The sequence below is a fragment of the Heterocephalus glaber genome, unplaced genomic scaffold, assembly GCF_053883595.1.
Source record: "Heterocephalus glaber isolate CG9 unplaced genomic scaffold, H.glaber_assembly_v1.0 deba00001608, whole genome shotgun sequence".
NCBI lineage: Eukaryota > Metazoa > Chordata > Mammalia > Rodentia > Bathyergidae > Heterocephalus > Heterocephalus glaber.
Window position 1 is genome coordinate 3,317,531 of NW_028258379.1, and position 27,008 is coordinate 3,344,538.

The following is a 27,008-nucleotide window of genomic DNA, read 5'->3' on the forward strand; positions in this document are numbered from 1 at the left end:
CCGGAAAGAAAAAAGAGAGATAAAGAAGTGAGGCTAAGACAAAAGATGTCTTGGTGGTGGCAAGTCCCTGGCTCTAGTTTTTGCTCACTATATGCATCTCTTCTGCTTTATATAAACTAGTGATTGCCCCTCTTTCTCCAAGAATATTTGAGTTTCTTCCTGCAGCTTCTCTCCAAAGGGGTGCTGACTAACAGAAGGGGTGCTATTATATATTAAGGTGATATTTATCCTCAGGGTTTTAGAAAATATAGTTCATTATAAATGCTTTGGGTACCTTTTTTGAGCTGAGAGCTATCATTTACTGCATCCTGTAGTGCTCCTGACCTTGGAAAAGCAATAAATCTGGTCCATTCTCTACCAATATTTTAGTTCTTACATTTGATTTTAAATTTTATACCTGATATGTTAATCACAAAATGTTTAGATGATTTAGGAACAAGAACATTGTAAAACTGCATTTGCTGTGCTTTTACCTTCTTTTCCCTTTTCTCATGTCCTGCCAATCATAAGTCTGCCCCTGCCTAAATATAGAAAAGAGTCTGAAATAAAGTAATTCTAATTTAAATTTCATGGGGAAGACTAAGCATCCACAAGCAGTGCTTTCTTGGCAGCAGCATCCTTAGTAGAGTGTATAAAAATATCATCTTCAGAATGATACTAATAAATTCTTTATGCTGATAAAATAAGGTGACTACTTTTGACCTGGAAGAAGAGTTACAAAAGCCAAAACAAATATGAAGTCAGGTAATTTATTTTAAGAAATGGGAGCAAATTTTCACATTGCATTTTTTCAGATATAAGTACAGGATACAGTGACTATTTTTAATGTTCCGACCTATCAGATGGAGTATTTTTCTATCAGAAGCAAAATGTCATATGATGTAGAGCATTGAACTTGCCCTCTTTCCATGTGATAGACTTTAGTTGAGGTCAGATATCAGAGAAATGAACATGCCTTCGAGCAGAGGCAAATTCTCTCCCAATTGTTAACTTCTTTCTCAGTGATGTAACTCAATGGAGTCTCAAGACGACAGAGGCTTTCCAATTTTATGAAAAGGATCAAAAAAGGAAACACGAGAATTTCAAATATGAAGAAATGAGAAAGAACAATTTTGAGTGACATAAAGGGTAAAGATGGAGTAGACCCAGATAACTGTTAACAGAAACGGAAGGCACCGGGAAAGGGAGAACAAGGGTGATACCGTGACCATGGTCCCCAGCCAAGTTCTGTACAGCTTTTAAAAACTGAGAATGGAAAAAGGCCCCACCTTTACATCAACAAGTAAAATAATGCTGTCCTGAGGAAGAAAGTTGCAAAGAGGAAAAAGTAATAGATATAACATGTTTGCTTTTATTCGAAGGTTTTAATGATTTGGAGAAACCCTGGTCTGATTGCATCTGAAGTGACAAGCATGTGGTTACACAAGACTCCAGGGGAGCTCTGTGAGGGTCCCCTGGCCACTAGCCAGCTGACCACATGGTGTGTGGAGAGACAGGCTTGATGTGGCATGTGTGTGTGTGGCGGTTTTCTTCAGACCACACTGCTGAAGAATTGTGAACATTGTCTTTGCAGTCACACATTTCAAGTCAACAATAGATCAATGTGTCAGCAGTTCAAGAATCAGAATTCCTTGTCTGAGCAAAGACAAAAGTGCAGTAAAGTGAATTATGCATGAGCAAATGTCAGGGCACCCCTCACAGCCTTGTGGAAGCAGGACAACACTCCTCAGGGACACGTCTAGGTTTTTTCTTTTTTTTCAGTCAAAGTAGTACTAAAGGACAAAGAGAAGCACAAGATCAAATTAAGGTGCCTGGATAGGGCCCACTAGTGAATATATAGAGTCAAATTGAAAACTTCCGGAAATACAAACATGAATTTCAAACCAGTTTTTGGTTAGGATCAAGATATGAATGTGATTCCTCTTCAGGACCTTTCATACTGGAGTACTCCTTTACTGATTCTGTTTTCATTATCCAAAACCCTTTAAAAACACAAAATTGAAGATTAATGATAGAAGTTGGAACAACCTAAATTCATTTATGTAGCAACAATTTATTTTCCCATTGAGGACTAAAGCAAAGAATTTTTAAAAATAAAATTTAAAATCTCTGTGAATTTCATTGTTTAAGAATAGAATAGAAAAAAAAAAAGAGTCCAAATAGCTAAAATTGTTTTTACAGAGATTTTGGGAGTTTGCCTGATAATATCAAAACATGAAACATAAATACTTCCCAGTTCAACTCAAACAGCCTAAGAATGTGCTAAACAATGTTACATATGGAAGGTTATGGCGTCTGTGTCTCCTCACAGTGGGGGAGCTGGAAAAGTATATCTTGTGAACCTAAAATGAAAATCTTCAAGAAAATATCGGTCAACCCATTGGCGTATTAAAAAAAATTTAGCACACCACAACAAAGAGAGGTTACTCTAGGATGTATGACGGCTCAAGTTTAGAAGGTCATTTAATGTAATTCATGTCAAAAGGATAAAGACAAAAAAATCACAAGATAATAAACAACAATACAGAAGATTTATTTGACAAAATTCAGTACTCATACATGATACTTTCAGCAAACTAGAAACATAGTGGAACTTTCTTAGTGCCATAAAAAGCATACTCATTATAACTATAGGTAATACCACAATTAATGGTGAAAAACTAAATTTTCTTCCTTTAAAATAGAGAACAAGATGATATCTGCTCCTATAATTTTTATTCAACATCATAATGAAATGTCAAGTCAATGTAATAATGCAAAAAGAATTTTTAAAAAAGGAGTACAGGTTGAAAAAATATAAACCTATTTCTGCACAGAATATCCCAAATAATCTATAAAAACTCCTAGAAATAATAAGTTACATGATAACAGATCAACACCCAAAATCAGTTGTGTTTTTTTATATGAAAAGTTGCATTTCTTTTTTGTTTGTTTGTTTGTTTGTTGGTATGGAGATCAAACTCAGGACCTTGTGCTTGTGAGGCACGCGGCAGCACCACTGACCTAAATCCCTGGCCCTAAAAGTTGCATTTCTATGTGCGATTATTAGAAATAAAAATAAGGGTCAATACTACTTATCATTGCTCCAAATAAAACACAATACTTAGGTATAAGTCTAAGAAAATATGTATAAGAGCTGTATGATGAATTAATAAATGATGAAAGAAAGAACAGCTAGAAAAGGCAGGATATGGAAAAAAAGATTTCTCATATACTGTTGATAGAATGCAACTTAACACAATCATTATGGAAAACAATATGAATTCCCTCAAAAATACATCTAATAAAAATAGATTTACTGTATGGTTTAGCCATCTCATTTATGGATATATATATATATATATCCATATATATCTCCATGATATATATCCATAATGCATATTAATATCATATATACATATCAATATACCAAAGAGGTACTTGGATTAAAAAAGTGATATGTCTGTCCATGGCACATTATTCCATCATAAAAAGAATGAACCCCTGTCCTAGAGGACATGATATTAAGTAATATAAGCCAGACACAAAAAGACAAATACTTTTCTTTCTTTCTCATATGTTAAAGTTGATTGAACCCCATTGATATGAAAAATTAATACATGTTCATGAAAAGAAATTCAATCTCAAGAGTAGATACTTTGTTTCATATAACATTACTGAAATAAAATTATAGAGTTGAAGAACAAATGAATGGCTGCCAGGCTTATGCACAGGATAGTAGGTGTCGTTAAATAAGAGGTAGTAAGAGGGAGTGTTGTTGTGGTACAGCAATTCTGTTGATTACACAGAGCTAGGCATATGATAAAGTTACATATAATTACATACACACAGGAATTAAAACTTCTAAACAACAAATCAGATTGGTGGATTTTACCAACATCAATGTCCTAGTTTTGATGGTTCTGCCAAGATGTTCCCATTGGGGGCAACTGAGTGAAGACTACAGGAGGTGTCTCTGTACATTGTTTTGAGAAACTTTCTGTGAGTCTATACGTATCTAGAAACTACAAACTAACAAAGTTTCCTAATGATTACACGGATTATTCTCCAATCCATTAAGTGTTGTATATAGTTTACATCATGAGACAAATAGGCAATATGGTCTAACACATCATTTGCCTTAAAAAGATAGGAGGTACCCCAAAATATGATGGGTATGTTTTGGTATGACCAGTCATGCAGCATAGATTACAGTGAGAAAAATTACATGAATAATAAAAATGCACAGAAAATTAAAATTAAAATTTCTGAAAGGTGAATTTCTAGCTATATAGAGGACACAAATCTTCACCAATGCCATTCAAATTGAAGGTCTAGTTTAGAATCTAGCTTTGGGACAATAAATGTTAAATATTTGGTATACTAAGCATGGAAAAAATTGCAACTGATAAACACTTAAAGTAAATGTTTAAAATGTGATTGATAACTTTTAGTATTAGGCAAAATGCAATTTTACTCAATATTTCCATTTGATACTTTTGATAATTTCTAAGTGTAGGTTTCTTGAGGTGAGTCAGTGGCTTTTACAAACACTTTTCATGACCTAAGAAAAGTGCAAAACTACACTTAACACTTTAATAAATATTGGACACATTGGGTAAATTCTTGAATGCAATCTTAAAATAATCCTTAAAAAATTGTTGTTTTTTTCCTTTGGTGCAGGAAAGAGAACTAATGCTCAGAATGAGGCCTTGCCTAGTGTTTGAGTTAATAACCATGTCTGATTTTATTCTCTTAAAATGATGTTCTCAAGGTGCATCTATTTACCTAAAAGTATATCAAGTTTATCCTTCTTTATAGCAGAGTAGTACCTCACTGTATACAAAAACTACATTTTCTTTATCCATTCACCCAATGATGAGCATATGCTCTGTTTCCAAGATTTAGCTATTACAAATTGTACTGCTATAAACACAGGGGTGTATATATTGCTGTAGTATAATGCTTATATTTAAATGGGAAGAGAAGCAGAGAGGGGGGAGGGAAGGCAGGGAATAAGGATGAAAAAAACAATAAAAAAGTATGGAAGGAAAATATAGAAGCAGAATTTTGTAAATGGAGAATGGAAGGATTGAAGGGAGGGGAGGGCAATGGGAATAAAAATGAATTAAGATATATTATGATGAATGTAATTATTATGCATGTCAAAAATGTACCAAATTGATTTTTTAAATTTATTTATTTATGTAAGTAGCAGGGATCGAACTCAGGACTTTGCACTTGTGAGGCAGGTGGCGGAACCACTGAGCTAAAATCCCGGCTGCAATCAAAGTAATTTTAAAAGAGTTTAAAACAAGTGGTACATCCAGGATTAGAACTCTAGGCTGACTCCACAACAATCCCTCTCTCTTTCCATTATTTCCTACAGTATCCTTTTGTGAGGTCTATGAGAGAGAAGGCTCCCAATAATACTTAGATAATGAGCATATCTCATGCCATGGACTTTAACTTCAAGTACAATTGGTGAAACAACATGAAGTGAATTTCCCATCTGTGACTCATACCTAGAGCTGAAGAAGTAATAAACTGCCAATATATTAGGTTATTTTCTCAAAGCATATCAGTGCTCTAGTCTGTGAGTCAGCTATGAGCATCACATCCTAGGATTTCCTTGTAGGAGCCAGCACACTAACAGCCAATGCAAATCAGAACTTATTCTCCCAGAGGCACACATTAACCAAGAAGACCTTCATGAGCATGACTTTCCTAATACCAGCTACTTGGTTTGATATTGTACTAAGATTATTCCGATTTACTAACTTCAAGGTGGCTGAGTGAAGGATGCACTAAACATCCTGCTACATTTTCCTGCAATGTCCTTACATTCTAAAGTTATTTAAAAATAAAATTTACTGCCCATGCCCCACCTCCCAGCGACCAGAGAGCGGAAGGTGAGGACCTCAGCCCATGCAGCTGGGCTCCGTGCTGCACCCCCCACCCCCCACCCCCCGCCTCTAGCCTCCTGGCTGCGCTGGTACCTGGTTCCACACTACAGAGCCACGGTGGGGGGTGGGGGTGGGGTAAAAAAGGCCATCGTCCTGAGCTCCAGAAGATAGAACAGAAGTGAACAAAAGAAAGAGGGCCTCTCTCAGGCTCCATGATGAAAATTGAAGCCCACTGGAAAAGTGAAGAGAATCTCTGCAATAAAGGAACACCAGACCACTGTACTTGGTAAGTTGGAGGGATCATCACCTCCCATCAGAACATGGACTATCTTCAGGGAAAGGGCAGCTGGAATCTGCAGTAGAACCTTGCAGAGTTCAACCCTGCAGGAGGACGAGGAGCTGAACTTGGGACTTGCAGCCAGAAATCTGCCTAAATCTCGTGGGTCTGCTACTGGCTTGCTGAGACTTATTGACTTATATCTGGAAACTGCTGCCCACATTGTCTATTGTGACATTAGAGGCATGCCCTGAAGGAGGCCCTTCAGGCCCTTCATTTTTATTTTTTTATTGCTATTTTCAAAATTATTTTTTTCTCTCTTACTTTTAATTTTTTTCTACTCTTCAAATTTTTCTTTTTCTCATTGCCCTCTCTCTCTCATTCTCTCACTGTCCCATATTGTTCTTCATCTCCCTTTTTGTTCCTGTTCTGGTCCTAATTGGGATTTCTTCTTTCTTTTTCTTTTCTTCTCTTTTTCCTTGTCTCGATTGTCATTAGTATTATAGGAAAGTAAATGGGTTCTAGCTTCCTTATTGCTGTTAGGTTGTTTTGTTCTTGTCTTTGTTCTTTTATTCTGTCTTTTCCTCTTGTCTCCAACAGTTTCCTAAAGATTGTGTGATCTTCATGTGTCCTCTGGCCTCACTGCTAAAGTTTCCCTATCCTTCTACCTCCCTCCCCAACTCCTTCTAAGTCCCTATCCTGAAGGGTAAAGTTGCTATAGTGAAGAGTTTATGTACCACAAACATATGTTGGGCTGGTCCTTGATTTTGATTTAATTCACACAGTTAAAGGTGATAGGTAGATTAATAACTACCACAAATTGTCATTTTCTAAGCTGTGCTTGATGCTATGGTGTTGCTGATTGTATCACTTGGGCTAAGGTGTTGTGATTGATCTAGTCAGTGGTCCTTCCTGGTATAATGAAAATGGGATAGCTTCAGAATCATTAGAGGCTCAAAACCTAATGACCAGCTATATCTGGAAGACACCTCTGAGAAGCAATCATTCTGTAAAGGTTCTAAATACAAGCAAAGATACTTACAATAAGTAATATTGAAGTATCAACCCAGGAATAAAACCAAGGACAGTACCAAAAACAAAAATGAAAAGACATTTAAGCAAGGCACAAACACAGACTTCCAGCCCACCAAAGGCAGATTTTGGGGAAAACCAAGTGGAAAAGCCTGATAATCACCCACCTGAACACCCTGAACTTATAGCATAGGAAGTAACAAAACAGATGAATGAGGCTCTAGAAAAATTCAAAACATAAATAATTTCCCAGATAACTACAGAAATGGTGAGCAGAATCAAACACATGATTACAGACTCTAGAACAGAAACAGATAAAAAATAGATGAGTTCAGGACCATGATGAAAACCATGAATGCCCAGCATAGGAAAGAAATGGAAACCATGAATGCCCAACATAGGAAAGAAATGGAATTCATGAAGCAGATTTGAACAAATATCCAGGAGATTAAAAACTCTACTGAAAGCATATACAGCAGGCTGAGTCAATGTGAAGACAGAATATCAGCTATAGAAGACAGGGTGGTGGTCAGTGACTGAGAAAAGAGAGATCTCTTAAAAATACTAAGGGACCATGAGAAATCAATCAAACAGCTCCTAGATGATGCAAAGAAAACTATTATAAGACTGATAGGAGTCCAGAATAAGCAGGAAAAAATACAAATGACATAAAAAAACTATTCACAGAATTAATGACAGAAAACTTCCCAAACAGAGCAAATTTGACATACACATAAGTGAGGTATATAGGGCTCCAACTAGGTATGATAAAAAAAAATCTACACCTAGATACATAATAATCAAGATCCCAGAAACACAGCAGAAGAACAAAATACTACAAGCACTTTGAGAAAAGAAACAAATCACATGCAAAGGAAAGCCCATCAGAATCACAGCAGACTTTTCAACATAAACCCTCAAGTCAAGGAGAGCCTGGAGTGAGGTATTTCAAGCCCTAAAAGAAAACAACCTCCAAACTAGACTGATGTATCCTGCAAAACTATCATTCAAAACTGATGGATAAATGATACTTCCATGACAACACCTGAGAAACTTCATAAATACCAAACCAGCACTCCAAACAATTCTAAACATTATCCTAAAAAAGATGATGAAGGTTATATCTCTGGCCCAACAGAGCAAATTTATCAGGCAAGGGAAGAAATTAAAAGGAAAGAAAAAAAAATAAAAAAGAACCAACAACAGAAAGATAACATGACAACGATAAGTCAATACATATCAGTCATAACAATCAATGTTAATGGCCTGAATTCACCAATCAAAAGAAATAGACTGGCAGACTGGACTAAGAAGCAAAACCCAACAGTATTCTGTATAAAAGAAATTCATCTAGTTCCAAAAGTAACTCATAGACTCAAAGTAAAAGAATGGAAAACAGTTCTCCATGTGACAGGAACCTCCAAAAAGCAGGGGTAGCTATCTTATTTGCAGAAAAAGTAAATTGCAAACCAAAACTAATTAAGAGAGACAAAGAAGGACACTACATACTTGTGAAAGGAACAATGCAAGAGGAAGAGATGACAATTGCGAATATATATGCACCAAATACACATGCCCCCAACTATACAAAACAAATTAAGGGGCATGAAAAACCAAATAAGTACTAATACAATTGTAGTGGGGGATCTCAAAAGCCCATTGGCACAAATAGACAGAGTATCTAGATAAAAAATCAACAACAGTAGTCGGGAATTTAGCTCAGTAATTCCACCACCTGCCTCACAGGAGTAAGGTCCCAAGTTCAATCCGAGGTACAAGAAAAAAAAAAAAAGAACCAAAAAATATCAACAACAAAATACTAGAACTGAACCAAGCTTTTGAACAAATGGACTTAATAGATGTCTACAGAGTGTTCCACTCCACAAAATCAGAATATAAATTCTTTTTGGCTACACATGGGTCATTCTCTAAAATAGACCACATACTAGCTCATAGAACATGTTTAAGTAAATGCAAAGGAATTGAAGTTATCCCATGTATGTTATAAGACATGATGCAAATAAGCTGGAGATCAATAACATAAGAAACCTCAAAGCCTCCACAAACACATGGAAATTGAATAACACTCTCCTGAACAACCAATGGGTCACAGAGGAAATTAAAGAAGACATTAAACAGTATATACAAATAAATGATAATGCCAATATAATGTACAGGAATCTATGAACACAATGAAAGCAGTTATATGAGGGAAATTCATAGCAGTAAATGCCCACACAAGGAAAACAGAGTGAGCTCAAATAAACAAGCTGATGCTGAATCTTAAGCTCCTGGAAAGAAGAGCAAGAGAAACCCAAAGCTCATACAAGGGAGGAAATTATAAAGATCAGAGGGGAAATCAATGCAATGGAAACTAAGAGAATGATATAAAAAATCAAGGAATTGAAGACTTCGTTTTTTGAAAGAATAAATAAAATTGTTAAACCCTTAGCCAACCTTATCAAAAAAAGGAAACTAAAGGCTCAAATCAATGCAATTAGGAACAAAAAAAGTGAAGTCACAATAGATCCAACAGAAATCCAGAGGATCATCAATACCTACTTTAAGAACCTGTACACTAATAAAATGGAAAACACTGAAGAGATGGACAGATTTCTAGACAAATACGAATTGCCACAGTTAAATGAAGAAGATATACAAATTCTAAACACCCTGATTACAATCAGTGAAATTGAAAATTTAATTAAAAATTTACCAATAAAGAAAAGTCTAGGGCCTGATGGGTTCACTGCTGAATTCTACAAGACATTTAGGGAAGAACTCTTGGCACTATTCTTTAAACTTTTCAATGAAATTGAAAGGGAAGCAATACTTCCAAATTCATTCCTGGAAGCAAGTATTACTTTGATTCCAAAACCAAGGAAAGACCCAACCAAAAAAGAGAACCATAGGCCAATCTCCCTAATGAACATAGATGCAAAAATCCTCAACAAGATGCTGGCAAACAGAATACAGAGGGTCATCAAGAAGATCATACTACCTGACCAAGTCAGATTTATCCTATTTGCTGCCTTTACTTCTTTGTCTGAGAAATGTCTGTTCATTTCAGATGCCCATTTTTGAATTGGGTCTTTGAATTTGGGGGGTCTGATTTTTTTCAGTTCTTTATATATTGTAGACAGCAGTCCTTTGCTGAGGTACTGCTGCTAAAATTTTTTCCTCAAATTGTCTCTTAGCTCTGTTGTAGGTTGTCTCTTAGCTCTGTTGGTGGTTTCTCTTGCAGTGAAGAAGTTTTTTAATAAGACAAGATCCCAGTTGTTGATTCTTTGTGCTAGTTCCCATGCTACTGAGGGTTTGTTCATAAAGTCTTTACCTATGCCAATGTCTTCAAGAGTTCTACCTAATGTATCTTCCAGCAAGTTTAGTGTTTCTGTTTTGATATTTAGATCATTAATCTGCTTCAATCTTAGTTTAGTGCATGGTGATAGATATGGGTCTAGTTTTAATCTTTGGCAGGTTGAAATCCAGTTTTTCCAACACCATTTATTAAATAGGCTATCTTTCCTCCAATGAGGGTGGTTGGCTCCTTTGTCAAAGATGAGGTGGATGAATATGTCTGGAGTTGCTTCTGCATCTTCTAATCTATTCCACTGATCCTCAGGTCTGTTTCTTTGCTGGTACCATTCTGTTTTTATCACAGTAGCTTTGTTGTATAGTTTCAAGTCGGGGATTGTGATACCCCCTGCCATGTCTCTGATGCTTAGAATTGCTTTTGCTATTCTAGGTCTCTTCTCCTTCCAAATGAAATTTTTGATTGTTTTCTCTAGTTCTGTGAAATGTATTGTTGGAATTTCCATTGGCATTGCATTGAATCTATATAGTAGTTTTGGAAGTATGGCCATTTTCACTATATTGGTTCTTCCTACCTAGGAGCAAGGGATGCCATTCCATTTTCTTATATCCTCTTCGATCTTGTTTTTCAGAGTGCTATAGTTTTCAGTGTAGAGGTCCGTTGCTTCCTTCAGTAGATTGATTCCTTGATATTTCATTTTTTTGGATGCTATTGTAAAGGAAATTGGTTCCCTAATTTCTCTCTCAGTGAGTCTGTTATTTGTATATAAGAAGGCTACTATTTTTGTGTTGTCCTTGTGCAGCTACTCTACTGAATCTGTCAATTAAGTCTAGAAGTCTTTTGGCACAGTCTTTTGGGTCTTCTATGTAGAGTATCATATCATCAGCGAATAATCACAGTTTAACTTCTTCCTTTCTTATCTATATTTCTTTTATTTCTTTCTCTTATCTAATTGCTGTGGCTAACATTTCCAGAACTATATTGAACATGAGTGGTGATAGCGGGCATCCTTGTCTTGTTGCTGATTTTAGCGTGAAAGTTTTCAGTTTTTGACCATTTAGTATGATGTTGGCTGTTGGTTTTTCATAGATAGCCTTAATCAGGGTGTGATAAAGATGTTCTATTCCAATTTTCTGTAGGGTTTTTATCATGAATGGGTGTTGGATTTTGTCAAATGCTTTTTCTGCATCTATTAAGATGATCACGTGGTTTTTGTCCTTGTCTCTGTTAATACAGTGTATTACATTTATTGATTTATGAATGTTGAACCATCCTTGCATCCCTGGGATAAATCTGACTTGGTCAGGTAGTATGATCTTCTTGATGACCCTCTGTATTCTGTTTGCCAGTATCTTGTTGAGGATTTTTGCATCTATGTTCATTAAGGAGATTGGCCTGTAGTTCTCTTTTTTGGTTGGGTCTTTCCTTGGTTTTGGAATCAAAGTAACACTTGCTTTCAGGAATGAATTTGGAAGTATTGCTTCCCTTTCAATTTCATTTAAAAGTTTAAAGAGTAGTGGCAAGAGTTCATTCTTAAATGTCTTGTAGAATTCAGCAGTGAAGTCATCAGGCCCTGGGGTTTTCTGTGTTGGTAAATTTTTTACTACATTTTCATTTTCACTGATTATAATCAGGGTGTTTAGAATTTGTATATCTTCTTCATTTAACTTTGGCAATTCGTATTTGTCTAGGAATCTGTCCATTTCTTCAGTGTTTTCCATTTTATTACAGTACAGGTTTTTAAAGTAGATATTGATGATTCTCTGGATTTCTGTTGGATCTGTTGTGACTTTACCTTTTTCATTCCTAATTGCATAGATTTGAGCCTTTAGTTTCCTTTTTTTGATAAGGTTGGCTAAAGGTTTATCAAAAACCAACTCTAATTCATTGAGTTTTTGTATCATTCTCTTAGTCTCCATTTCATTGATTTCTCCTCTGATCTTTTGTTTTTTTGGGTTTTTTTGATACCAGGGATCGAACTTGGGTCCTTGGGCTTGTGCAGCAGGCAGCGAAACCACTGAGCTAAATCCCCCACCTCTCTGATCTTTATAATTTCCTCTCCTGTATGAGCTTTGGATTTGTTATACTATTCTTTTTCTAGGAGCTTGAGGTTCTGCATCAGGTTATTTATTTGAGTTCTCTCTGTTTTCCTAATATGGGCATTCACTGCTATGAATTTCCCTTGTAGAATGGCTTTCATTGTGTTCCATAGATTCCTGTATGTTCTACTGGCATTATCATTTACTTGTAGAAACTGTCTAATGTCTTCTTCAAATTCTTCTGTGACCCATTGGTTGTTCTGGAGGGTGTTATTCAATTTCCATGTGTTTGTGGTGTTTTTGTGGTTTCTTATGTTATTGATATCCAACTTTATTGCACTATGGTGTGATAATATACAGAGGGTAATTTCAATTCTTTTACATTTACTTAGATGAAATAGAGCTTTTTAAATTGGAAGGGAACCAAGAGTTGGAAGGAACACAAAGGTATGGGAGGGGTAGGAGAAGACAAAGGAATTAAGATAAGTTATGTATACATACTAACTTCCTGAGATAAAGGTAAACACTATGTATTGTAAACATGTAAGAAAATATAGCCTGGCCAAGCCACACCTAGAGAATCAGCCATCAAGACCACTGCTGCCCTCACAGAGATCACTGATTACCACCTCCAGTCCTATCCTCAAAAGCCACTGCAGACATTGTGTCTATTGCTGCACTAGCCGGTGTTTGCCTCTGCCTAACCATAACATCCGAAAATAGTTCTCCTCTACACAATCATTGTTTCTCTGAGTCACTCATTTCACACTTTAAATCCCAGTAGATTGTATCAATAATCTGAGACCAAGTCTGATGCTCAAGCACTTTCTATAGGAGGGCTGGTAAAGTGAGTAGCTTTGTTGCTTCTGGAGTGAGAAGTAGTCTATATTTTCCACATAACTCAGAAAAATTCCCTAAACCTTAACCTAAGATGGATTTTAGGGTAACATGCTAGGAACATGCTGAAAATGGTACATCTGTCTAGAAGATGTTATGGTTTGGATCTAAAATGTTCCCCCAAGATTTCCTGTGTTTGGAAGGTGATTAGTTCGTGGGGGCACTGTACTCATCAGTGGATTAGTCCATTCATGATTCATAGCTGACTATGCTCTTCCAAAAAGGGGCCTGGTCAGAAGTGGTGCGTAACTGAGGTGTAACCTGAAAGGGTTTATCCCTGACCCTGGCTCCTCCATTCACTCTCTCTGGCTGCAATGGGTTGGACAACTTTCCTCTGCTATGCCCTTGAGCAGGGCTCTTTCAGCCACTTTGGACTCTGGACTGAACCTGCTGGAAATTGTGAGGCAAACAAACCTTTTAAGTTGTGGGTACTGGTTATGGTGTCCTAATGACAGAAAAGTGACTAAGAAGGTAAAACGGAGAGGTTTCTAGAAAGGGTAGGGACTTGTAAAATCACAGCATACTAGTGGATGCTCTGACAAATATCTATGTGATAATTCTACCTGGGCCTTGCTCCTTTATAACAATGCTCTTATTAGGAGTCTTATTATGACCTTGACAGCACAGTTGATAAATTACATGTTGATGGGCCTTTTTTTTTAAACTGGTTTTTGAAAGTTAGATTTTAGCTTTTATTCTCTCTGTGTTATTTCACTAGTACTTGTGTAGAGTATTATATGAGGAACAACTGAAACAGGTATTGGTGGATAGAATTCTGAGGATAAAGGAGTTGGTTTCAGATCCTAGTCTATCACCATCCAGGGTATGTTTGGTAGCATCATTTAATGTTTTTGGACCTTAGTTTCCTTCTCTATGAAATGAGATTATTATAGCCCAATTTGAAAATTGACCCACATGTTAAAAGTTATGTTTTAAAATTACTTGGTAGGAAAGACCAAGCAAAATAAAAGTCAAAATAATTAACAAATATTAACTTTTTAAAATTGCCTTTCTTTCCTAGAGAGGTATTGACTACAAGAACATCAATGTGTCTGTAATGCCTAAAAACTCTTTTCCTTGTTTCCCTTTCATTTTTTGCCTACTTCCGTTGTTTCCTCTGATAGCCACCAAGCTTTGTTTGATTAGATACAAGAGTTGTAGTCAGCCATCCAGAAGTTTTGTTGTTGGGTAAGGGCAAAGTCATATCCATAGTTTAGGAGAGAGCTCTCATTTTAGAAAAACAAACAGAAAAGGAAAAATATGTGAGGATTGGGAAAGGATGCGACACAATAGCAGTAGAGCTGGACAGAAGTGGCAGGGCATTTCTCTCCATGCTGATAAAGCAAATAATGTTTTACCTGAAGGAAAACTCCACACAAATCCTTGCATCTCCATAATGCGCTGCTGCATTCCTGGAAAGCTACATGACAACCGAAAACTTTCCTCTCTGTTTAGTTAGATAAACCCATGGAAGGGAAATCAGCTCTCAGCAGCATGTTCTTTGAATGGCATAGTTAACATATTGTCAACAGAAGCACAAATTGAATAAAGATATCAGAATTCTCTTAGGATGACTCTGCCCATTAAGATAATGCAGGGTGTAATATTTCGTCATGTACATTATACTTTAGGAAATAAAAAAACTTGTGTTTCCTCTATTTTTGATACCAGCAATGGGGAAATCAAGATGATTTAGAATAAACTGTGGCTTGTATAGATTTGAAAAGGAAATAATGTCATTTGCATTCAAGCAATGCCTGTCAGTTCTTAGAAAATATATTAACCTTGGCTTTATTTAAAGTCTTACTGCCTATCCAAAGAATCACTTCTTAGCTTGAGTTTAAGGTTCTTTTATTTTTAAAATATGTAGTATAATACTTCACGTGAATTATGTATTTTAAAAAAGGGTGAGTTATTATTTAATTTTTATTAGTAGTATATGTTTCCAATACAAAATAATGACATTCATTTTGGGGGGTTTGTACATGTACATATCACATCTTGATCATGTTTACTCCCCTTCCTGGCCCTCCCCTTTCTCTCCTTCCCCAGGTTCTTTTCTCATCTCCACAGAGTTAATCCCCCTGTCTCCTACAGTCTCTCTTTTATTTTGCTTTTTACATTATTTATATTTTGGATTTCTCATTCTTAACAGTCACTTTCCTTCTAAGTAAAAGAGAATGTGCTTAAATACCTGAAGAGTGTGCAAATGTACTCTGTACAAGTTTTAGTTTACAGTTGTAACAAGATCTCTGACTGAATATGAGCACTGGATTTCTTGAGGCACTGAATTTAACATATAGTTATCTTTCTTGATAGGACTATAAAAGAATCCTAATGAATGTGCTAATAGCTACTCCCTGTTTACAGGACAGTATCCCAGGTCTTGAATGGCAGCGAATATACATGAAAATTAGTGTCCAGAGAGCAGAGACAGAATGTGCTTCATCTATAGAACTATGCCTGTGAGACATTTCAATCAGAGATGGCAAAAAAGATTAAAAAGTTATCTTCTAGAGTTTCTAGCCTAAGATGAACTACTTTTATGAAATAACTTGCTATTTCCTAGGCTGCAAACACGATGCAGAGATCAGTTCTATTTCCTCTTGGAATCAACTAATCTTAGGATCTCTCTCCTTAGAAAGAAACCCTGGATGTCACCTACTCCAATTTGTGTCCTATGTTTGAGTCATGGACAGATGGTTATTTTATTGCTAATTGGATTTATCCAAGTTTAGGGAGCTCACTCTCTCTTAAAGTAAACTTTCCCAATGTAATCATCTAAACATTAACATATCCTATTTAAAATTATTTTCAGAAAATTTAGTTTTCATTCTAATTTCTGATGCCACTTAGAATCATAGACTTTTTCCCAGAATAGCCCTTCAACTTCAAATTGAAATCAGTAAATATGCTTCTTTCACATTGTCAAACCACATTTTCTCTATTTTTCAAATATTACTGATATAATATGGATTTCTAGAATTAAAGTATCATGGGACTTCCACTTTCTTCACCAATGTTAGATTAGGTAATTCAGACTAAACTTGACACTGAAAAGAACTGAACATTTTTTTGGCGGAAAAATTACAGTCCATTTCAAAATATATGTAGATGCTAAAAACATGATCAGGCCAGAGGCTGAGTATCTACAGAGGTCAGAAAAGTATGTGGACAGATTTTGTTCTAAGGTCATTTATGTACAAGTGACAGCCAAGACATTAAGCCACATCCCTAGTGTCCTAAAAGATACGGAAAGACAAACCCAGTACTTGGGACTCACCAAAGATGAAGATTCTCATAAATGTCCTCTGTTTGATCTTGAAGGGCTAGTCGTTAAAAATAATATTGGAGTGGGAATAAGAAAGTTTTAGGATAGTATTCAGGCCTACCTCACATCATCTGGGTAACCTAGAAAAATCTAAAGATATACATTTTATTAAAGAAGCTCTGAGTTACTAGAGCCCCCAACCATTTGACTGAAAAGAATAAAAAATATTTCCTGAAAGAAAATGTTGTCATCTTAGAATTCAAATTATTTCTCCAAATAACTTTTTAAAATGCCATTTCCAATGAGTTATTGTAAATAATGCAATGCATGAAGAGACAACAGAAACAAAAGACATAAAAAATAAAAACAGAAACATAAAAATTAGCAATATTAGAATGACCAGGAATAGGTTGTAAGACCATTGTCCTTATTCTGTAAGTACATAAAAGCAAGGTTTAAAGTTTTTGACAGGGAACTAGAAACTATAAAAAGTGATACTTGAAAAGGAAGTAAAAATAAATTCTAGAACTGTAAAAAGTGAAAACATCACTGTAACTCTATCCCTTATGTTCAAGAAAGTAGAGAAAGCCATAGACATGTTAAAGATGTGAAAGAATGGCTCAAATAGAACTTCTAGAGATGAAATATTCATGCTTTGACTTTTTAGTCTCTACACTCATATATTATCCGTTGGGGACAGAATACCATGAAGACTCCCCCTTCCTTTCAAAGTGCCTCTGAACTGGTACTGGAGATTTACTTTGAGAAATCCATCTCAGTGATTTATGAGACTTGCTGCTGCTGCTTGGTGGTGTGGTATGTGAAACAGACAGTGGATTGTTTGGTAGCGGTGATCTCATGATGATCATTCCATGGTGATCCTCCCACATCTTCTTTTCTGTGAAGTGGGTTCCCTCATTGGATAACATGCTGTATGAGACTCCTTGACTGTGCGATTCAGACATTCTGTAGTCACAGAGGCATTGTGGGCAGAAAAGGAAAATTTATATTTGTATACTTGGAGTACATCCTGTTGAGATAAAACATCGACCTTTCTAAGATGGAAAAGGTCTAATGAAGTAGTGAATTTTTCAAGTTGTAACCAAGTTGACTTGGTATCCTCCAAGAATCTTGGCATATCAGAGGGGCAGCACTGATCTATGTTAGTAACAGGTAAGATTTTCAGAGGATCAGAAGCTGAGTCTATTTTGATAAATGAGAATCCCTACTATTTGCACCATACATAGCCACCATATTTGCTGTCATGGCTGCTATTGTCATGTGCCGCCAATGCCACTAATGACGACCAATAAAAAAGATAAACTAACATCCATAGGCCTACTGCATATTTTTCCTGCCTACTTTTTCAGTGCCTCTTCTATGAGAGATGCTGTCTGATAAAAGCCAGAAGTGACTTGTATCATTTCCACCTGTTCATCTACACACTGGTAATCACAACTCCTTGGCTTCAGTTATCTAGATGTTTTCCTTTCAGGCTTCTTAACATTAAGCTAGGCTGTTGACCCCTGACCATAAATATGTGGATATTCTCACCCAGGGTTACTTCTTCCATACAAAGTATAGAAAGTATGACCAGGTATACTATTCGTGACTCTGTGCATCAAAGACACTTGACTTGAGTACAGCCACTACCGTTTTTAGATTGTACACACTTATTGAGATAGCCAATTATAAACTAAATTTGGGCTTTTCCTTTCTTTTCCTTTTTAGTGGTATTACCACTCATAACAAATCCAGCCAGAGCTGGGAAAGGGCTATTGATGCTTCTATATCAGGTTATCGTGGTCTAGATATCCATCTATGTAGCTTCTTCATGTCCCCCTTGGGTTCATTCCCATGTGTACTCTTCCAGTTTATGAAGGCTGGCTCTTACTTAGTGCTACCCAGTTTTATGACCCAGACTAATGGTCCCTTGGTGCTCCAAGGTCAACTGCTTTATCTCTAACAAAGCTAAACCATTCCTTGGAGGAAACATAATTGTTTGACTTGCTCCAAGATCCTAATGACCTTTTGTATCCTCCCATGGAACATAATCTTCTATAAGTCTTCAAGTTGAACACAATTTTTAAAAAATAACAATATGGCCAAGTCCCTTGGGCTCTATTCATCACTGTTTGGGCAACTCAGAGTCCTCTCCACTCCACTCAGCATTTGCAAGCTTCTAAAAGCCTCCTTAACAATGAGTTTGCTTGATCCCGTGGACTACCTGGTCCAGAAGTCTCTAGAAAATGTCTTTCAAAGGCTATGAGTTCTTCCTTGTCTCATCTTACATTCTGCCTAGGTTGATCAAGTATCCTCAAAATACTGGAGCACTGCAGTATTCACTATCTAATTCCGTGTGTGTGTGTGTGTGTGTGTGTGTGTGTGTGTGTGTGTGTCTTACTGGGGAATGCAGGGCCTTTGCACTGAACTACATCCCCAGCCAACCTTTATTATTTGTTCCAAGACAGGGTCTTTCTAAGTCACTAAGTTTCCTGGCTGGGTTTAAACTTGCAACCCTCCTACCTCAGACTTCCAGAGTGCTGGGATTACAGGCATACATCAAGGTGTCTGGTTTTTGCTAATTCTACACCTCTTTTGACATAGTCATTTGTCCTTTTTCATGTCCAGTTATGTCTGGATTTGGCCCAGTTATATCTGGATCTAATGCAATTATTTGCCTACTTGTCATGATAGTGGTGGAGGTAGTGTCTGAGTGGGACACCTATTGCTCTGCACTGAGAGGCCTCTGTATAATCTACTAGCAGAGGAGAAAGAGTACTTCTTACTAAGGAAGAGGAGGAGCCCTCTTCAATCCCTGAAGATTCAGGGCATTCTACAGAGCCAGCTTCCTCAGGAGCATTCACCTACATATCCTCATCTCATATTTTAGAGTTCCAAGTCTTTCCACCTAGAACTTTCCCTTTGGCATTTCAGACCCACCTTAACTGATAATCAAAACTGTGGCTCATTCAAGCCCTCAGCCTGAGGCTTAACTATGTCTGGTCTTCTCCTGAAAGAGGTAAAGTCATTGTAGGCTACAAAAAGGCCCTCTCCTTAGAGATTGGCTGTTTGTTAGTGCCCTCAGTTTCTCGTTTTCCTTTCACAGAGAGTCCATACAATCCTGTAATAATTAAATAACTCTGGGCCCATCAGGGATGCTTCTGGCATCAAGGACCTGCATGGTGCTTCCATAGCTGCTGCAAAAGAAAAATGCATGAAATTGTTAAATATTTTCGGTTCTTATTAACTGAGGATTTTATCTGCAGGGGGCTGCAATATTGATTATGCCTAAAGCAAGATGTAAGCAGTGCAGGCTGTAAAGAGTTAACCCCACAAATGGCTTGTTTATAGAAGTGAATCCAGCCAAAGCCTATGTGCCGAGGTCAGAGTAACTCACATCCCAATTCCACAACCACAGTTAAAACCTTGTTAACTAGAAGGACAATGTTCTAATTACAATCACATATTTTGTCTGTTTTGTTCCTAAATTGAGAATGCTGCCTTTTTCTTTTACAAGCCTTGCCTCTATTAATTTCCATAGAAACTGCATGATTGCATATCCTTGCATGTAATACCACCCTCACACATAGCTTGCCTTTACCCCAATTAATTATTAATAAAAATTAGTGGCTTGGACGGACCGGCACTTTTGCTAATTAAGTAGCATTGGCTGCCCTGGCTCCCTGCTTTCTGTGTCTCTTAGCTCTGTCTTTTAGGGGTTTTTTTCCTCCAGCTTGTGTCATAAACTGAGCAGGAGACTGAAGCCTATGGCAGAGGTCCAATTTAGAAGGTGTAGATATTCTGTTACAGCCTCTTTATTGATAATGAAATACCACTTCATGAATGAAAATTCCCTCCATGTAATTTTTTAAACTTTCAGAGTAGAGGCTGTTCTCTTTGAGAAGAAAAATGTAACTTTTTAAACTTTCAGGGTACAGGCTGTTCTCTTTGAGAAGAAAAATAAAATTTTGTCTCTGTGATCATTAGCTGTCACACATTGTGTTCCCATCACTGTGTCTGTTTTTATTTCAAAAATGGTGCATGGCCACTGTGACATAGTGACGTTGCAATAATTATTCTCTCAACAGAAAGACAGAGAGAAGTTCTCTTATTTTTGAGCAATGGCTCTTTGAGAAGTAAGAGGAAACAAGAAAAAAAGTGAGAGCATGATTAGCCTCTTACAAGTTTAAGTCTTTTTGAAAAGCTGTTCAGAGTATTCAATAGTCTGGTAGATCTCTCATAAAGTCAACATCAAAATAAAATACAAGAAATTCTATTCAGCAGTCAAATGATCTACCATTCAACCTAATGGAGCTGCCAACAGGAATCAGAGTGACTAAGGAAAAAAAAACATGGCAATGTGAGGGTGAACAATCCAAATCTTGTGTATGATAAATGTTCCTTGTCAAAAGAAACATTTAACTTCATAAAATCATACCATAATAAAATATTCATTATAGATGGCAGGGTCCAAGATCAGAGAGCAATTACATTTTCTTCAGAGTATATTTGTGTGTATAAATTAATACAAGAAGCCAATGTTGGATATTTTTGAATTTAATTAAAAACTTTAGAATATTAAAAATTATGCTAGTCTAATATAGCCATATGTTTGACATTTCAGATTTTACTTTTAACTAATACTTGCTGTACTTCTGTATTATTGCTTATTTTAAGGCTCACAATTTTTATCATTAATTTTCACACACCAATTGCTTCTGGGGAGTTATTAGTTTTTTAAAAAAATATTTTCTGTGTGTGGTTGGCCTAGTTGAACAATTTGATAGATATTTCTATGTTGATTTCTATAAGGAATTAATCAATTTTATATTTTAAGTTTAGTATTTTGGGAAAAGAGAAAAATAAAATTTGGACTCATGGCTATTGATGTGCTATAAGGAACAAAATTTCTCAAAAGAAATTGTCTAATTTTTAAGAGTGATTCTTCCAGACTTCTGAGATGTTCTCACACACATTGAGACAATCATCCTTCTCATGGTGACTTACACTGCTTTTCTCTATTAACATATTTAAGCATGTTAACCCAGTTTTAAATATTAATCCCACAAGAAAAGTACACTCACCTCAAACTTGCCACTCAAGAGAACAACAGTGTAGAGTGAGTAAAGAATCCTCCCCATAGAAGCCCGTGAAGTCAGGGCTAAACGGAAGGCAAAAACATAGCTAAAACCAGTGCCAGTAAATTATCATAATATGTTTGCACAGCTTGGGAGCTAAATCCTTAATAGACAGTGTCCATGTTATGTGCTTATTTTACACAACTGGCTGATTCAAAATGGTTGATTTAAAGTAAGCCATGATTATTGGATATTTTTACCAGTGTTTCTATCTATCCTAAGATCAAAGTCACCTATTCAACCTACAGGCAAAGGGCAGCAAAATGTAGTGACGTGACATTGCTCTGCTTTGTTAGGTGGTGTTTGTTTAAAAATGTTAACATGAATCAATTTCCATAGGAAAAGGGGTTTAAATGTATATTATTAGGTTCCCATTGGGTGAGCTGTGCTGCTTTGTAAGCTTTGTTATCTTTGTAATCTTTGCTATTATATAACTAAGAGTTAATATGTTTAATTTTGTAGCAATATAAACTTACTTTAAAAGGTGAAAAGAAATCATTCTGAAGCTCATTAAAGCTGAGCTTCACATCAGTGAATTTATCTTGGGGGTGTGGAGATGGGGCTGGGGGTTGGGCATATTATGCCAAGAAGGCTTGCTCCATTTCCTAGGTCTAGGAGACTTGTTGCTAAGCAATACCCACTACAACAGTGTAAAAGATATGAAAGCATAATTCAGTTATGGAAACAATGAAAGCCTTTACATTTTCAAAGGAGGTTGAAATAATACATAATTTTAGACCAAAACCTGTCCAAAGCTCACATGAGGGTTTCAGAGCAGCAGCAAATTATTTAGATTTATGAAAGGGTTATGTGAGATTAGCAAGAACTTGACATAAAATTGGGTTAAGCTTCACAGCCATCCATCACTCCCCTAGAGCAGGAAAAAAACTATGAGCACAATAACATTACAAGGAACCACACGTACACAAGAGATTTATTTCACCAATATAATACTGTTAGATCAAAACTGGATTTAAAGTTCATAGAATGTTTCATTCACATAAAACTGTTACTAAAGTTGATAGATATTTTCACTGAAAAAGGAAACTATAAAATATATCAAATATATCCACTATTTACACCTGTAAATATATTTGTATTGAACAGCAAATATTTTTTTGCATGAAAACATGAAATTACTGAGGTTCTGAGTTAATTTTTAGAACTTTCTATAAAAGTATTCTTAGTTTGAATAATAAGTAATTTGGATGAGGATCTATCAAACTCTTTTAAGGCACGTATAAGTGACAGCTAGGATAAGTTTGTAAGGAGAGATTAGTCCCTGAGGAGAATACACTTGTACTTTTAGTCACCCGTGGTCAGCCTTAATCGTGCTGATGAAAGTAGGAGTCCTACAGTAAACACAAAGACATTCTCACTCAGTTCTGCAGCTCAAATTAAAACACGGGTTCTTCCTACATTGCCAAAATTTGGGGTCATCAATTTATAATTTCAGGGCAAACCTGGGCCTTTGTTAGGGCAGTACCTGTTTCAGTTATTTTTATACTCAGGAACTACTGCCTTGACTATTCTAGACATTTTTTTAAGTAGTGGAGATTAAACTCAAGGCCTTTGAACAAGCTACATCTGCAACCCATTTTTATTTTGGGACAGGGTCTCACTAAGTCACTAAATTGCCTAGGCTAGGCTTCAATTTTTGATCCTTGTGCCTCAGCCTCCCAGAGTGCTGTGATTATAGGATTAAATGCTCCACCATTCCCAGCTTCTAGAAATTTTTGATGAATGTTTTACCTCCATCTTGTCAATTAACAAAGTAGCAGGTGTGCTTTTATACTTCTACCTGTGCATAGACCTCATTTATGCCTGAAGACATGACATTGCCATCTGTCTGAGAGGAGAGCTGACAGGATTAGATACTTCTAGTAGCTACATCAAAATGTTGGGGTTCATTTTAAAGAAGTATTCATGAAGAACTGTAGATCAGAAACTGTGCACTGTTGCCCAGACTAGGCAGAGACTGGTGAACCTGAGAGAATGAGACAGATTTGGGAGAAGAGGCAGGAGTTGACACTAAAGTGGCCTTCACAGTTCTTGTCAAAGGAGATGGATTTAAAAGCATCTGACAGTGGGGATCTGAGAGTGGTGGAGATCCATGTCTCATCCACTTACTGGACCTCCGGCATGAAGCAGCCTCACTGATGTCCATCACACCTTGCACAAAGATGATCAAATGATGGCCATGTGACTTTAGGAGAAGAATGAGGGTTTGCTGTTATGTCTGACTCTTCTTCTGTTTCAGAAAGATGTGGATAAGCAGGGGAAACTTTCTTGTACTCCTGAGAGGGGCAGAGTGTCTGACAGGTAAGTAGCAGCTCTGGAGAATTCAGAGATTGGATCAAGGTAGAGGCAGAGTAGTAACCATGACTTCATGACCACAGGCTGTAGGAGACCTGGAAGTACTTACTCTAGAGGGCAGAAACCACTGTCTGAAACCTGTCAGGGTGTCTGTGTTCATCAACAGTCCACTGTACATATAGGACCCACCTAGGGTCACAGAGAACTAATGTGTCTGCAGCAGAAGGAGGCAGGACTCTTTAGTGAGCTGTTGCACATTGGTAGTGTATATCCATGGGAACCTGCTACCTTTTCTATAATGACAGCTTTCAGCTTTCTTAGGCCAATTAGCTCTTCCTTAAAAGAAGAGCCTTAAAGGGTATGTTGAGAAGATTACTTAACTTCTTGGTAAAGCAATTTTAAACTTTAATCTTCTGTAGCATTTAAAGCTTTCTTTCTACTCCCTGCTCATCTCCTAGGCTAAGATTGTCTCGAGGGAGATGGTTGTAAACTGTCTTACTACTACTCTTCTTCCCTCCAGGATTTTGAAGAAGAAGGGTAACATAAGGTCTAAGATAGCTTTCTCCTTCTATAGTCTGTCTCTGTCTCTTCTTCCTTCCTTTCTCCCCCTTCCTGCTTTCCTCCCCTTTTCTCTTCCTTCTTCTCTCCTTCTTTTCTCTCCTTTTCCTTCTTTTCTTTTGTTGTTCCTTTTTTTCTTCCTGCTTCCTTTCTACTTTCTTTCTCTTTTTCACTTCATTATTTACCTTCTCTCTCTGCTTTCTCTTTTGGCTTTGATGTTTTCCCTCCCTCCATCTTTCTTTTTCGAATCAAATTTTTTATTGTTAAGTATGGCCAAGACAATTTCATGTCCTGATTTGGTATGGCAATCTTGATTATGTCTGCTGTCTCATGTAAGAGTGTCCCACTCAGTTTTATTATCAAAAGTATGTGAGATTGGATAACTAATTACCCATTCTTATTGAATGTATACTTATAAAAAAGAGTGAACAAAACGCAAATGAATTATCAGTGAATTATTCCAATATTTATGTGGCTCCCACAGGTTCAGAAATAGAGTGCTATCAGTAGGTCAGGAAAAAGTATTAATTATTGCGCATATCACTACTAAAGATAACCACCATCCTTATTTCCAATAATACGCTTTAGAGGTTTTATTAGTATACCCTTTTTTGAAATTTATTAATGTTTCTAAAAGCAACTACATTTATTCTCATATGACATAATAGTCCACTTGATTGTAATACCATTTTTACTACATTCTACTATTTCTTTTTTTACTACTTTCTACTATTGAGGGCTGTTAGGTAGTAGTTTTTAGTTTTAGGCTACTATAAATAATGCTGTTATGAACATTTATACACATGTGTCTTAATATAGTATATACATTTGCTTTGGGTAAACACCTAAGAGAAGAGTTTTTTCTAACAGAGTCTAAACATATTTAGTAGCTAATGGTAAGCTACTTCTAAAATGGCTGCTGGTATATAATAATATGACTAATATTATGCATGATATTTTAAATTTAATTCTCAGTACAACACTTGGTAAAGTTTTAAATTTATAGATGAGAAAATTGAGACAAAAATATGTATCATACTAATGATTATACAGCTAATAATGCCATAGCTAGATACTATGCTGAGTAATGACTGTAGAGACACCATGCTTGAACAATAACATTTACTTCCTCTCATACATGGAAGAGATACTTCTTGTCATCCCATCATATACCCTCCTTGTCTTCCTAATTATCAGAATCCTAGTCTACTCCAGGAAGCTAAGCTACAACTTTATTTCTTAGTTTCTGATACAATGGGGAGTGTTCAAATAGAAGCAAAGGTTTTAGGTGAGGATTCTGGGAAGTGTACTTAAAGGAGCTGACTCTGTTGGGAGGCACATTCTTTTGTCCATTTTCTGCATCCTCCTTCTAACTCCACATTTGGGCAAGACAGCTAGAGTTTTAGCAGCCATATTGGACCATGAGGAGCCTTTTAGGATGGAACTCTTCTCAAAATGAAAAGTCAACCTACAAACTGTGAAAAAAATTTGCAAATCAAATATCTAATAAGGAGTCAATATCTAAAGTTTATAAAGAACTCCTACAACTTAATAGCAGAAAAACAAATAACATGATTTAAAAATGGACAAAGGATTCCAGCAATCATTTCTCCAAAGAAGTCATAAAAATCCCTGTGAAAAGGTGCTCAACATGATTAATAATCAGGCTAATGCAAGTTAAAACCACAGAGCTATAACCTCACATCTATGAATATGAGTTTTATAAAAAAGGTAGATAAATGTTAGAGAGAGTGTGGAGATAAAGAACACTATCATGCCATTGGTGGGAATGTAAATTCATCATAAAAAGAAAGTTTTAAAAATAATAGAATAAGTTACTAAGAGAACTACCATACAACTCAGAAAGCCCTTTCTGTTTGCACATCTGAAGGATATATATATAATGAAGATGTCTGTATCTTCCTGTTCATTTCAGCATTATTCAGAGTAGTCAATAAAACATTCTCAGTCTCATAAAGGAGACCCTGTCATTTGACACAGCATAAATGGCTCTATAAGACATGTTTATAAAAGAAATAAATCAGACACAAAACAAAAATATGATCTCACATAGATGTGAGACAAAATTGATCAAATATACAGAAATAGAGAATAAAAAGAGATTACCATCAGATGTGAAAGGACTAGGGAGATGTAGGTCAAAAGATACAAAGGAGCAGATGTAGGATGGAGAGGTCCAGAGGTAGAAAATGAAGACTCTAGCTGGTACAAGTGTATCATATTTGTGTTTCTGGTGCAGAGTCTAGATTCTCCTGTCA